Below are 15,803 nucleotides of genomic sequence, written 5' to 3'. Positions count from 1 at the left end.
TCCATGTAGCATGGATGTACAAATAAACTCAGAGCTTTATACTTAAAATCGGGGTTTTTTAAATAACTGATTTTCAACATGATGCATTTTTAATGAAATTTTTATTGTTTTATTTATTTTTTTGTTGCCAGTACAATACACTTTATTGTCAGTATTATTTGAAGCCACATTCAGTTTAAGTTTTTGTCTTTTTTACTCTTGAGTGAATTCTCTGTTGTGCCGTCAGCCACTCATTTGTGACTGTTAATGGATTACTGTAAGGGAGCAGAAGAGCGCCAAGAGCATGAACGTCACATCCTTTGAATTTCTGTGGAAAGGCCATCTGCATGTGGGGAGGGTGTCTGCCATTGTAGAAGGTCATTCAGTTTAACCAAGGACCTTATGTGCGCTCACTTCCTGAATGATTGCTCTGGTGTTTACTCTGCATTTGTTATGGTTTTGCTTTCTGATTAAAGTAGTTGCAATATTTATACACCTCTTCATTTTGATCATTTCACTGCTATAATTTCAATTACACAATACTTACACTTGAGTAAGATCAATGAACATTGGTATTTCCTCCTTTGCATTACACCTCTGCTCTTATTTCATTCCTATGGATTTGTGATTTTAGCCGGCATGTGTATGTGTGGGTGGGAATGGCCATTAAAATGTGAATAATGTGGTTAAATCTTACTAAGGGGCTTTAAAATGGGCTAATCCTGTGCAAAGCCACAATGACGCTCATTCACTTCCTCGCTGTGAAAGCACTCTCCTCCTCTTGAGACTTTGGTGGGAAAGAAACCAAAGGCAGTCCTCTGGTTAGGATATGAGTTTCTAAACTTCTCAGTGAAAGGCTAATTTCCTCTCTAACAAGAGTCTTTCTTAGGAACCTTTGCTGTGATGTATACCTATTCAAAGCCATTTAAATGAAAGCTGCAGGTGTATGTCATCAGGATGGAAAGTTTTCAGATTGGTTTGCAAAGAGATTTTCCTAGATTTGTTATTTTATTTTTATCTAATGTTATTTTTGGCATTAAAATAATATAGGTTTAGAGTCAACTCAAAACTTAAGATGGTGATGAATCATAGCATACAAAGATTTTTTTCAAGATACCATTGACTGCTGCAATGAAACTGTCAAAACAGACAGCGCTCACTATTTCTGTTTGTGGTCCTTTTTAGTGTCTGCACTGTTTAGTCAGATCTTTGTACAGGGTGTACCAATATAATCAGATAGCAGAGACTCTGCCATTTGGCACGTAACGGAGAGAAAAGTGGAAGTATAAAGAGGAAATCCAGTTTAAAAAAAGAAAGAAAAACAACACAACCCCCCCCCCCCCCCCCCCACCTCCACCCCATACATAGGATCTACAAGACCCAATGAAAAGTAAGGAACTGGGAGTAAAACAAAAGTAGAAAACTGACTTTGTTCCCTGGCATTGACATCAATGACGTAAATAGTTTTGGGGGTTTTTTTTTTGGTTTTTTTGTAATTTGATTTAGTTAAATGAGTGTGCCTCGGGTTATGTTGGTACCTCCTGTTCAGCCCGGCGATGCATTGTTAGCTCAGGTTTTGGCAAAAAGATCTCTGTTTAATGATATCCGCATGTGCAGCATTGATTAAATCTGTCTACAAGTGAACCCAGAGAGCTATGTTTCATGTTCAGGCCCTCATGACGGTAAACATCCTCCAGAAGTGTCCTTAAGCCAAGTGGTGATTTTTATTTTTTTTAAATTTTTTTCCCCATGGGTACTGCTGTTGGCTCTTACTTCAAATCTCCTGAGGGGAAGCAGTTTCAAAAAAGGATTTTGCTTTTCAAATTGACATAAATGAGAACAGTATGCAACGGCTAGGGAAATACAAAAAAAAAAAGACTTATTACTAATTGATCTTTGGTGATTTAATAGAGATGAATATTGAGGTCTCGGAAAGGCCACTGACTGAGCGTCAGTTGTAATCTAGAAGCTTCAGTTGTGGTGAATCCCTTGGGATTCATAGAAAACTTGGGCTCATACAACTAATATATTTAAACTCTCAGTGACTCTGTCTTAAAATTGTTATGTTGTCTTGTCAATTTTGGAGGGTTTTTTTTGTATTATAGCTATCAGTCGGTCTCTTAATTTGATATTTAGTCTCTGATTAGTTTGCTCATCATCAAGTGGCAATATATGGACTGACAAAAATTCTCTCAACCATGTTTACAGGTGTTATGTAATGGGTGAGCTTATTCAGCCATTACAAAAAAACTGACTTATTAAGTGAAAAAGTGCCTTCATATCCGACAGCAATAACAATTGCTGGCATGAAGACAAGAACTGAAATGGTGTGTGGGCGTATTTGCATGGGTGTGATCATTTATGATTCTGTCCATTGATGCCTCAATTTTGAAAGCATCACAAATGGTGCGCGAGTCCTGCTCATTTCAGATTCATGTTTACTGTGTGGGCATTTGAGAGTGAATTACAGCCATGTCAAGAAAACATGTTCCTGCCTGTCTTCATCATAGCATAAATTGGAGGTCGTCTCCACAAGAGCAAAACCAAAACAGACCCAGTGTTTTTTATGTTGTTATGACCTTGACTCAGTAGATTAAAATCAACACTGTTTGGTGTAAAACCTTTAGTGCCCTTCTGTTGTTGCCATCATAATTCAGTTGAGTGGAGGACATGTTGACTTTGTCGTCTTATCTTAGTGTGAAGAAAGTCGTGGCAGGAACCAAATGGTGTTCGGCATTAATGATTAACAAGATTCATGTTAAACATTATTTACGCAGTAGGAAGGGTTTTCATCAGGGAAACCATTAGGCCCAGTCGACCAGCAGTTTTTAGGGCAGTGTGGTGCTATTTAATGTTACACTTATATATTTTTTCCTTTTTACACTTTTTTTTAAACCTCTATTTAACTAGAAAGTGAAATTATTTACACTGTAACACCTGTAACACTAACACTATCTGCTTGCTAACTGTTCAATTTGTAGAAACCTTTTAATACAGACCATAAACAGAGCGAGAGTTGTTTTATACTCAAAACTTGAGGATGAATAGGTATTTTATTAAAAATGTAGGGAACTTGGAATGTTCAAAGGAATGCATAAAAACACATAGAGGTAGAACAGCTGTGGATAGAAAACTAACTAATAATCAGTTATCCACAGTAAGGGAGGGCTTGGACATGACCTTCTCAGAGGCAGCAAAATTTAATTTCCTGCCCCTTGGTTGTCTTGTAATGCCATGTTAATAGCTTCCTGCTCGCATGCATTGTAGCCAGGCTGCCACTCGTGCTTGTCTATTTCCGCCACAGCATGCCACCCTTGTATTACCGGTACATGGGTGACAAGAATATGGACACAGACAAACACACACATATACCAGTTACATGACAAGAATTTCTTTCCTTTGACAGGTGAATATATTCATCTTTGAAATACATTCATTAAATAACCGACTGTATACAGTCGTGTGAAATTCACCCCAAGGTCAGACCATAGGGAGTGCAGAATGATTAGGCAAGTTGTATTTTTGAGAAATAATTTTATTATTGAACAACAACCATGTTCTCAATGAACCCAAAAAACTCATTAATATCAAAGCTGAATGTTTTTGGAAGTAGTTTTTAGTTTGTTTTTAGTTTTAGCTATTTTAGGGGGATATCTGTGTGTGCAGGTGACTATTACTGTGCATAATTATTAGGCAACTTAACAAAAAACAAATATATACCCATTTCAATTATTTATTTTCACCAGTGAAAGCAATATAACATCTCCACATTCACAAATATACATTTCTGACATTCAAAAACAAAACAAAAACAAATCAGCGACCAATATAGCCACCTTTCTTTGCAAGGACACTCAAAAGCCTGCCATCCATGGATTCTGTCAGTGTTTTGATCTGTTCACCATCAACATTGCATGCAGCAGCAACCACAGCCTCCCAGACACTGTTCAGAGAGGTGTACTGTTTTCCCTCCTTGTAAATCTCACATTTGATGATGGACCACAGGTTCTCAATGGGGTTCAGATCAGGTGAACAAGGAGGCCATGTCATTAGTTTTTCTTCTTTTATACCCTTTCTTGCCAGCCACGTTGTGGAGTACTTGGACGCGTGTGATGGAGCATTGTCCTGCATGAAAATCATGTTTTTCTTGAAGGATGCAGACTTCTTCCTGTACCACTGCTTGAAGAAGGTGTCTTCCAGAAACTGGCAGTAGGACTGGGAGTTGAGCTTGACTCCATCCTCAACCCAAAAAGGCCCCACAAGCTCATCTTTGATGATGCCAGCCCAAACCAATACTCCACCTCCACCTTGCTGGCGTCTGAGTCGGACTGGAGCTCTCTGCCCTTTACCAATCCAGCCACGGGCCCATCCGTCTGGCCCATCAAGACTCACTCTCATTTCATCAGTCCATAAAACCCTAGAAAAACCAGTCTTGAGATATTTCTTGGCCCAGTCTTGATGTTTCAGCTTGTGTGTCTTGTTCAGTGGTGGTCGTCTTGAAAAAAATCCAGGAGAAAGCTGCTACTCTCCAAATAGAACAGCATGGCTTAGCATTTCAAATTTTCTTCTGAACAAATCGCAAAACCTCTACAATAGAGTACTTTGATTAGATGAGACCAATTAAAACAAAACAAAAAACCTTTAATTACAGGACAAAATTTGGGTACATTGCTCTTTATATCTAGATAGAAAATACAAACAGATCAACACACAAGATGGTGTCACGCCTGCTGGACATTTCTACCTGATGCACCTCCAACAGTGCTCTTTGACGGGACTACCCTGGGGGAGCCACGGTAAACACCTATAGGGCCTTGATTGGGTCATCAGCTGAGGACCACCAGTCGATTACGATTTGCTTTAACCTCAGTACATCTCCTGGTGGTAGAGTGATGACCAGGATCTTTTCCTGGCACCCCTTGTTGCTGCCTTAGGGTTTTTTTTGGTACCCACATCTCTTTAAACACAACCAGAAACTAGCTTTTCCTGCTTCCTCCGCCAGTTCCTTGGTTACTCTTCTGTGTCCTACTTCTGTGAAGTGGAGTAGATTTGAAGTTGAGAAGCTGACGAAGCCCGACACCGCAGTTCCACTGGGAATACTACAGCATTACAGCCGGCCTACCTGCACTCAGCTGCCAGGTCAGGGTACTTGGATTGCTTCAGCTCATGGGCAGCCTCTGAATAAGTACCAGCTTCTTTCAGCATGATTCTATGGCGTCACTAATGGTTTAAAGTTCCACAGCTAATATGACGAATGACCAAAACTGTCTAGATCCTTCCGTCCGTCCATCCATCCTTCAGCCTATCTGAGGCTGCTACTACAGGTGTTGTAGCCTAACCAAAGACACAGACCTCCCTTTCCCCAGCCACCTCGTCCAGCTTATCCAAGGAAACACCAAGGCATTATCAGGCCAGCCAGAGATGTCATCTCTACAGCTTGTCGTGGGTCTTCCCCAGTGGGACATGCCTGATAAAACTCATCCAGGAGTCGCTTTTATAAAATGCCTGAACCACGTCAGCCAGCTCCTTTTGATGTAGAGGAGTAGTGACTCTACTCTGAGCCCCTCTCAGGTGCTGAGCTCCTCACCTTATCTTTAAGGGAGATGCCAGCTGCTCTTTGGAGAAAGCTCATTTGTTTGTAGTTGTGATTTCATTCTTTCAGTCACTACCCAGTGCTCATGACCAGAGGAGAGGGGAGACATAGATTGGCTGAGCTTTGCAGCGCACCCTCACAATACATTTTGGTGTGCCAGGGCTGTCTGGCATCCTTCATCGTGCCACCTGATCAAAATCCCCACCACGTGCTGATCAGTTGACAGCATAGCTCCTCTTGTCACCCAAATGTCCAGAACCACAGATCCAAAGATACAATTACAAAACTGATCATCATCCTACAACCTAGGGTGTCCTCGTGCCACGTGCACTTATGGAGATCCTTATATTCGAACATGGTGTTTGTTATGGACAAAGTGTTTGCATAGAAATCCAGTAACAGAATACCGCTCAGGTTCAGCTGCAAACGCGTCGTTTTACAGGAAGCAAACCGAGGTGATATAATACTCACCCCTGCTCGCAGCCTCTTACTGAGGGCAACTCCAGACTGGAACAGAGTCTAGCCCCTGTCCAGGACACTGGTCCCATTACTCAAGCTGCGCATTGAGGTAAGATTGACTATATCTAGTTCGTATCTCTCAATCTCACACACTAGCCCGAGTTCCTTCCCCACCAGAGGTGTAGTTCCATGTCCAGACAGTCAGGGATCAGTCCAAGAGCTGTGTATTTGATTTAGGTCAGGTGAACATTGGGGTTAGTCAGTGGAATGAGTTCATTCATCCTCCAGGAACTGCCTGCCTTGAGTCTCATAATGGGTCCCACAGTGGGTCCAAAGATTTCATCCTGAACCCTAATGTCAAGCAGGGTGCCATTGCGTAGCCTGTAGAGGTCTTAGCATCGCTGTATGGATATGCTTTCCTAGACCATCACTGACCCACCATCAAAACCTACTACTGGTGCACTTTGTTTTTCACTGATGATACCAGGTTCACCCTGAGCAGATGTAACAGATGTGAAAAGGTCTGGAGAAGCCAAGAAGAACATTATGGTGACTGTAAAATCATACAGGACCCACACAGGAAGGAGCTAGTAGTGACGTGGCCATGGCTTCTTCAGGCCCTTTCACATCTGTCTCACGTCAGATTAATTTCTCACCTGTAAAAAGCACAGTGCGCAAATGGTAGACATGTCAACTCTGGTAATCTATGGCAAATGCCAGTCAACCTTAATGGTGCTCCGCAGTGAGGACAGAGCCCACTAGAGGATATCGGGTCCTCAGCCCACCCTCATGTTCTTACTGCTTGTTCAGGAACATTGACACCAGTGGGCTGCTGGAGGTCATTTTTATGGGATCTGGCTGTGCTCATCCTTCAATGACCTGGTCAGACTTTCCTACAGTAACTGTCTGTCTCTTTCAATCTCCATGGTCTGAAGACTTTCCTGGGAGACATGGCAAACCTTCTGGCAATGGCATGTATTGATGTGCCATCCTGGATGAGTTAGACTGGTTTTTACACTTCTGTAGGTTCCAAGTATTGCCTTACGCTGCCAGTAGTGATACTGATCCTAGCCAAATGTAAAACTAGTGTGGGGGGAAAAAAGCAATCAGAAAAAATGAGGAGAGGAAAAAAATCTCAGTGGCCTCTTCCTGTAAAACCATTCCTTGTCTCATTGTTGCCCTTCTAGTGTACCTGTTAATGTAATTAACTGATTTATAATCCCATTTGCTACTCTATGTACTGTATATGTTTTTGAGCACTATATTTTAAAAACATGGCAGACAAAGGATTACATGTAACCACTGCCACTGAAACACAAAATTGCAGGTTGTCTCTGAGTTGCTGCTGTGACACATCTTTAATAAAGCCAGTCAAGGGTTTTTAGTCCATTCATCAAGTAATTAGTTATTTATGTTCGAACCACACGACTAATGATAATGATAATGAGGGCTTTACTCTGTGACTCATTACCCTTAAAAATGAAGACATCAGGTGACAAAGCTGCTGTTGTGCTGTGGTTTTAAAAAAAAACCCATCTGCTTCATGATGTGCAAAGCCTGTTTCCACACCTACGCTGCAAGTGCTTGACCATATTTAATGAACACTGAACAACCTTTTTTGGTAGAGGCTTTCATGAAAAGTCCTCTGATACCACTGTATCCACTTTTAGCATGAGTGGTAACCTATAAACACTATTCATGTGAGTGCTGTGCTTTACCCATTAAGCAACTCCTACATATTTCACATTTAACAAAGCTAAAACTTCTCAAACCCTATTCAAACACTATCCACAACTTATAAGTGACAGAAGGTTTGGATTGCATAATATTTGTGAGATTTTCATGAGCTGGTGAGGTTAGTTTTTTTTTTTTCTTAATTAGCTCAACTCTGTTTTTCTTTTTGTTTTTCTTGTCCACTGTGGGCATTGCAATACATTTTCGTTGCAATATTTTTGTAATATTGCCTTATTAACGGTTTTGTGAGTATGTAAGCTGAAGTGAAGCAATATCAACACATGTCGTGCCATGTTTCTGAGATCCTTTCATCCTCCTTTACTTTTTTTTTCTCATCCTCCTTTTTTGTTCAGTTTTGATCTTTATCAAGTTCTGAGAGAAATCTGATCCCAGAACTGCTTGTTCCATGTCAGTTCTGTCTGTGCAGCTTCAAAGATCTTGATAGCTCTATTAAGGACTCTGCTATTCCATAAATAATACATCATAAATTCAGCCAGTCTAGCATTTTATTTATACTGGTTACTCTTAAACTGTTTATTCTTTATCAGGAGCATTCAGCCAGAACTGTTCACCTTTTTTGTGTGTTTCACTTTATTTCCTTTTCTCTTACTGATGATTTTTTTTTCTTTCCTTTTTTTTCTTTCTCACTTCTGCATTTGAAGGGACTGCACACCTTATTTAAAAGCAGCACACATTCATTTCAGCACCAGTTTTAATAACACAATGTATTTGTGTGTGTGTGTGAGAGCGATTATATCAAATTTGTTTTTCTTGTACTGTATGCTTGAGCTATGACATGGAGCATTTCTTGTAAGAATCACTTCCGTGTGTATATCACACATTTCTATTTAAGATATGTGTTGGTGTGAGGCAGGTTTCAAGCTGCTGTTTAGTGCATTCTGTGTGGTGTTATGGGTCTAACCATGTTATTCTGTGTGTGTGGTCTTCTGAGAATGACTATGCTTTCATTTGTAACAGCATAACTATTCCTTTTTTTCTTCACATTACCCCGCTTTGTGTGTTCAAGTGCTTTTAGCTTCTGTGTGTCTGGGTCATCTGCCACTGAAACATGGCAGGAAGCTACGGTTTTTCTATTAGCTGTGGTTGAGGTGTTTACAGTTCCATTTATGCGTGTGTGATGTGGACAGAAAACACTGCATCTAATGGCAAGCAGGATATTTTCGTTTGTGTGTGGGTGGCTTCTGTGCGGATGTTCGAGGCAGACAGAGGAGAGAGAGAGGGGGGGGGAGGGTGAGAAATCAAGTGGATATATGCACTTCCTCAAAGCCACATGAATGTCCTCTTGTTTCCTGCTCATCTGTGCTTTAAAAACATCAGTGTCGCCACACCTTTGACAAACATCTGTGCTAATTCATGTGACTGTGTGCTTTGCCTATTTTCTCTGTGTGTTTTTTGACATGTCACTGTGTGTTCATAGGTGGATGTGAACGTACTTAACTGTTGTGGGGGGGTTTTTTTTTATTCATTCATTTCATTAATTTTGTTTGAGAAGGCACAATTTTGTTTTGTGGGTGTGGTATAGAGCACCTTGTCAGATGACAGTTAGGGGTGACAGAGATGAAAGGACAATGAGTCGTCTGCTGTGATGTCTTGGACCAACATGAAATGGAGGCTTCAGATGACCTGCCAGGTTAAATGTTAGGGGCAGATGGGAAGAGTTTTAGAGGAATCTCTAAAAAAGTGGTTTTCTTTTTTGTGAGGGGGAAAAAAATCAATAATTTCATATCACTTTCAGCAATCAGTACTAAATCTGATGCAATAACTATCGTTAGTCTGACTTTAAAGGCTCGTTAGAAACCAAATCACTGGAAAGAGGTTTCACAGTTGTCTTGGAGTCATATAGCCTTCACATTAAAGAACAACCAAAATTGTAGTAATTCCACATATTTGATTAGCTAGTTCAGCGCCCTTTCACTGAGTTATTTTTGTGTGTGTATTTTCATGTCATTATTGAAAAAGCTAATCATCCTTGGCATTCACTGTGTCAATGTGCTGGCCTCATTCAAATGAAGAAGATGAGATTTTCACACAGGGCTAAGGCCACATTCAGGCCAGCAGCAATCTGACACAAAAAAAATAAAAGATAAAATAAACAAAGCCTCTTCGTTTAAACGGAGTCAGTCCATTGAATCATGGATTTGTACCACAATTAACATTTATCATTCTACAATAAAAGATGTACATTTGTTTTGGCTTTGGTCCCAATATATAGTGTTGTTTTTAGCTGTCTTGAGTATATCAAACCATAATCAGGATTCTGATTATATATAGCAATGTGCCAACGCCACTGCATTTCAAGGATTTCAGGAACGTTAACAGTCAAGGGAAGACTTCTGGACAGTGACTGTATCTTCGTGAGTTGGTAACAGTTGCTGGCCTACATGTGTGTACGTGCCACCTATAATGCATCCAGAGGCAAAACATTTGCTTGTGTGTGAAAATGAAAAAAGTGAAACCAGGGTGGAGGACGGTAAGAGGGGGGTTAAGGATTTCCTCCTGCCATGGAGTCTGCTTTATTAACTGCATTACATGGCATCCTGTGACTACAGAATGTTCTCTTCCCATTACAGGAAAAATATCGGTGGTGCATAAACTGTGTGATACAGGAAAGGCGTGCCAATGTTACATGATGGGTACTGATGTACTCTGTGGGATGTCACGTAGTAAGACTTTGTATTTTTTTTCTTTAAGATTTGTAAAGGCTGACAAAAAGCTTTGTGTATAGTTTAACTTTTTCTCATTGTCTACAATTTTCCTAAAATTTCTCAGCTTGGTGATAAAAGCTTTAATAACTACAAATGTACAGTCAGTTTAAAACCCAACTTCACATGTTATGCTATATATAGTAGGGCTGGGCGATATGACCCAAAATTCCTATCTCGATATTTTTTAGCTGGATGGCGATATAAGATATATATCTCGATTTTTTTTTTTAAAGCCATAAGTTAAGAACAAAAAGAGAGTTCTTAGTCACACTGTGTCCCAGATGTCACACGGGCACTTTTATTTACATACAGCGTAGATGTACATGAAGAAATTACTCAAAAATAAATTATCAGCATTTATTAAATAATCATGGTCCATAAATAAAAGAAAACAATGTTGTTTTTGTGCATAACAAAAAGCTCACAATTGTGCAGTCAAAATGTAAACTAATAGACGCTGAGCATAATAACAAAGAGACAGATTTCACAGCTGCTCCACGTCTCTGAACAGGTGCCATTTGTGGTCCTTATACACACACAGTACGTATCACTCCGCGAGGCTCCTCCTCGGTAGCCGTAATCCTCCGACAATCCATCAAGCGGTGCAGCTCCGTAGCTTAGCAAAGTCATATTAAAACATTTTTTGACAGATTGCTGAGCGCTGTGTACCACATAAAATCGGTTCGCGGTCAGTAAGCACAACCAGAATTCATACATAAGGCGCACTGTCGATTTTTGAGAAAAGGAAAGGATTTTAGGCCGTGCAGCCCCTCCGGGCTGCATGTCGTTAGCGCGGTTAGCTCGTTAGCGCGGTTAGCTCGCTAACATGTTGACGCCGTCCAGCCCCACGCACGGTAACTCGCTAACGGAGATTTTCCGCTTTCATCTTGTCATTGCCTGCAGGTGAAGTTATGGGGGAGGGGGAGTTGGGTTCAGTGAAGGAGAGGCGAGGCCGAGTAACGTTGCGTAGAGACAAAAGTGGACGAAAGAGAGGCAAACCTGCGGCCCACAAGTATAATTCTAACGTAACATAGACTATATCGATATAAACGATATTGTCACATCTTATATCTCGTATGAAAATATATCGATATTTTTAAAAAACTCGATATATCGCCCAGCCCTAATATATAGTACCGAGAGTGTGTACATGCAAAACAGCAGTCGTAAACTAATGAGAGAGATGCAGATGATGTTGAAACTCTTGTAAAACTTGATGCGTGTGCAACAAATTCAGCATTGATGTTAGGCGCACTAATGCCAGTGAATGTGTCATGCTTGGCAAATTTGAAGAATGGAGCCATGAACCAAACGGGATCCTAATGTTGTTTTTATGCTCGTCCATCGCTGGTCTTGCCTGACAATTTTCACATCCATGTGTCATGAGACACAATCTTTGTGGCACGTCAGCCAGTTGTGCGCCTCCTTGGTTTTTTGGGGGGGAATTTTTGCGGCAACCCCTGTCATACCTGGATTGAAGACACGAGTGTAAGATTATGCCAGTTTTTACCACCATCTTAGAGACAGACACAGAGGGAGATGTTGCAACTGTTTGTCAAGTGTTGTTGTTTTTTTGTTTGTTTTTTTTTGTTTGTTTGTTTTCCCCAAAGTTCTTTAAAAAAATCATGTTTTCAGTGTCTTGGCTTCTGGTTTTGTCTTCTCCTCCGTATCCGTGCGTTTGCTGCGATATTATCTGAGTGGCTTCACTTATCGTTTAGGAGAGTAACGCAGCGGCTTCTTGCGCCTTAACAGCAGGTGTAAATGCCTGCATCTGTGTGATGACGATGCAGCAGTGAGCCTTAATGAGGAAGAGGTTAGCTAGTGCTTTTCCAGCTATTATGAAACTGTCTGGTGGATTGAATATTGGTAAAACAATTACAGTGCCGCTTTGGTGAACCCTTTGCCTACCTACTTCATAAGGAGGATTTTCCATGTTAATTAATAAACATCAGGCAGGTTTTGAAGATGCGCGTGTGGCTTCACAAGTGGTAAGGGCAGGAACATCAGAGACGCCCTCCAATTAAGATCAAATGGCTTGTTATACAAGGGTCACAATGCCCGAGGTTTCCTGCCAACAATAGAGAGCGCAGCTAATTCTGGTGCTCATGGAAATGATGTTTTTGATCAGACATCTGTGATTTGATTTAGAAGCGGAGGTGAGGCTATTTGTGATCTGTTTTCTCCTGGGGATCCTTTTGATCGTAAACATCACAGCCGCCGTTAGCATTTTAACCTGGATTGTGGTTCTAATGAACTTCCCTTTTTAAGTAAATCTGCTGCAGTCAAGTTATCAACAATATCGTTGAATAATCAATGATTAGCATTTAATAGTGCTGGTTTGCCATTAGACACTCACATTTGTGTCTTTTATATTGCATCTCATTACTTGTGGAGTAAACTGTGGCCAAATTAGGAAGCACTTCATAGATTGGACAAGCACATGTACTTTGAGTACAGGCTGTGTTGATATTCTTGCCTTCCTATCAACACTTGAGCACACTCAGCTCACACAGTCTGCCACCTCATTATCATAGTGTCTAGTTTTTCCCCTGCTCTGCTTGGCTCAACCAACCAAACCCAACCAGCTACTCCTATCAAACAAAAAACACTGCCAGCAGAACTGTTGCAACATTCCTGCCATGACTGACCTCTGACATAAAGCGTAGTAGACACGATTTAATCTCTGAAATTATCCTTATCGTAAACTGTGAGTTTTTAGCTCCACCGACCCCTCTACATTAAACAATCCATGTTTCCGTGATTTTGTATATCTTTTATATACCTGATAATGCCGTGCACCATCTTTTAACATGCTTCTAACAAATTATAGTTAGAAGAAATTTCCTGTGTGTGTGTGCGTGTGTGTGTGTGTTTTTTGACTGGCACACTGGAGTGCCTTGCCTGTTAAACGTTAATTGTATCCAAACTGCCTGGTGGGGGAGGGGTGGAGGGATGTTAACTGTAAATGAGCTGAGCAGATGTTGACAAGATGTATCAACGAGGAGTGAAAAGGTGTTCAAGACTCCACGAGACTCACCATCCACACACTGACAGCTATGTTCACCTCCTCCCAGCAGTCGATCCTAACCCACCCTCTCTTTCTTTAGACATCCTGGTATATTCTTCCTCTCTTCCCTCCACCCTCTCCTGCGTCCCCATACTCTCTCTGAAGTGAGGACAGTATGCAGGAAGTAAGCCGGAATCGATTGCTCCATGCATTAGGCTAGGAATGTGTGACATCCTCCTCCTCCTCTTAACCCTCCTCTTCCTGCCTGTCTTGATCTTCCTAAAACATCTCTCATTTATCCCCATGCCTTCCCCGTCCCCCTCCTTTTGTTCTCTTTGGTGCAACCCATGCATCACATTATTATTGAGTACAATTTAACTTCTCATCATTTTTGTCTGGATTATTGTTTTTCTTTTATTATAATGTGATTGGCTAAGCAATAACCATTCTACAACATAACTGTTTGGACCAACAACAAATCAGTTCATATATTTATTTAGCCAAAGCTGTTGGTTGTCAAGACCAAACAGTTTTAAGATGCCACTGCTGTAGTTTTAGTTGTGGAGTGAACTTAACTTTAACTATTGGTGGTTGTTGTTGTTGTTGTTGTTGTTGTTGTTGTTGTGTTTTGTTTGTTTGTTTTTTAAAGCCCTGTGTTAGACTGGCAACTTGTTGACGGTGTAACATCAGCCTCTTCTTTGTGACTTGTAGGATAGGCTTCATTCCCCCTGTGACCTTGAACTAGATAAGTGATTCAGAATATGGATTGAGGTATGGACATTTTATTTAAAATTAGTTGATTTATTGAAAAATAATGGAATAATCATCCAAACAGGAAACAATTCGCTTGCCCCGGGTCACTGATGGTTCATTGTTACGAGGCAAATTAACATAATCCTTCGTTCTAATTGGTATTTGCTTCAGTTGTTTGCGTCTGAATTTTGTAACTAGGGACCTGCCCACTTCACTTCAGGCTATTTTGCCCGTCATCACTTGATGTTACTAAATGTCACTGCTAGCCCCTTAAGGCATGTGATCTGCAGAATTACAGTAATGTTTGGAAAGAGGTTACGGAGCTATGGTGGTTTTTAAGCAAAAGCTTTTGAAAACTAAAACATGCTAGTTTGAATCCCGACCTCCTAAAAGTTAGGATAGTTGCCCTTGAGCAATGATTGGTTCTTTAGAATAGATATTTATCTGCTGTATAGCTACTGTGTTAAATGCCTCTGCTGTAATGAATGCACTGTCTCTAACTCTGATTACACTGAATATAATGACCCCCCCCCCCCCCTTCTTTTCTCTCTCTCATTGTTCCATTGTTCACTTTCCCTTGTTATGTTCTTCTTGTGAAAGGAAAAACAAACAAACATTGCATACAAAATCAAAGGTCGCATTAAATACAAAATAGTTTTTTTTCTGCTTTGCTCTGTATCTGTAGCTCTTCAGTGCAAACAGCCTATGAACTTGTCTTTAGCTAGCAAGGTAGTCAGGCGGTCACAAAGTCTGCCTTTCAGTCAGTAATCCAGTAGTGTGAGTCATCCACCTACTTCAGTCTGCCAAGTTGCAACAGGCTCAAGGCCTCCTTCACTGACAGAACAGTGAGATAGCAAGCATGTTGGCTATCTCTGCATAGTGTTATGTATTATGATTGCATATCATCCAGGATCATGAAAGCCTCTGATGTATTCTTTCTGTCACTGTTTGATACATGTATATTTCAAACACGGTAATCTACTAGTATAGTAGAACTTTAAGTTCAAAAAGTAGTTACAATTAAACTCCAGTTGATACTTTGGTAACATCCAATACTTCAATTCATATTCCAGTTGATTTCTGCCATGAGTTCAGCGTCATTAAGAAGATGCCAGGTACCAACAGTGTTTGGAAAAGACAAAAATAAGGGGGGGAAGCTGCTCCATGGACTGCCAAGACAAACGAAGACCAAATGTTAATTTGCTTGAAAGAGCACTCCTTTTGGCACATTGTGTATGATGTCAGATAATGGAAGAGAATGTAATTCTGACATGATTTATAGTATTCTTTGAGTGCGCTGATGCATCCCAGATAAGGCCCACTGTAACTAATGTTAAACCATCCCCTGTGCCACAAACTTTTGTCTGGTTGAACTTTATTCTTACTATGAGGATTGAGTGATACAAAGGTATCTTATCAACTCTCAACTTAAAAATTAATTTCCCACATGAAATTAGTTACAGGAGGCCGAGCCTTTATTTTTCAAGACTTTCATTTCAGCCTGAACCTATTTTTTTTTTTTTTTTTTTTTTTTTTAATCAGGTAGATTTCA

At 40.5% G+C, this 15,803-nt stretch overlaps 1 protein-coding gene across 3 annotated transcripts in view; it reads left to right on the top strand.

The window, feature by feature from the left end:
- poc1b (POC1 centriolar protein B) overlaps window positions 1-15,803 on the top strand; it is a 50,343-nt gene that overhangs the window by 30,624 nt on the left and 3,916 nt on the right. The window lies entirely within an intron of this gene.

The sequence above is a fragment of the Copadichromis virginalis genome, linkage group LG7, assembly GCF_057382275.1.
Source record: "Copadichromis virginalis isolate Kocher_CV1m ecotype Utaka linkage group LG7, C_Virginalis_male_GT1.1, whole genome shotgun sequence".
NCBI classification, from domain to species: Eukaryota; Metazoa; Chordata; class Actinopteri; order Cichliformes; family Cichlidae; genus Copadichromis; species Copadichromis virginalis.
This window is presented reverse-complemented; position numbering and strand designations above follow the sequence as displayed.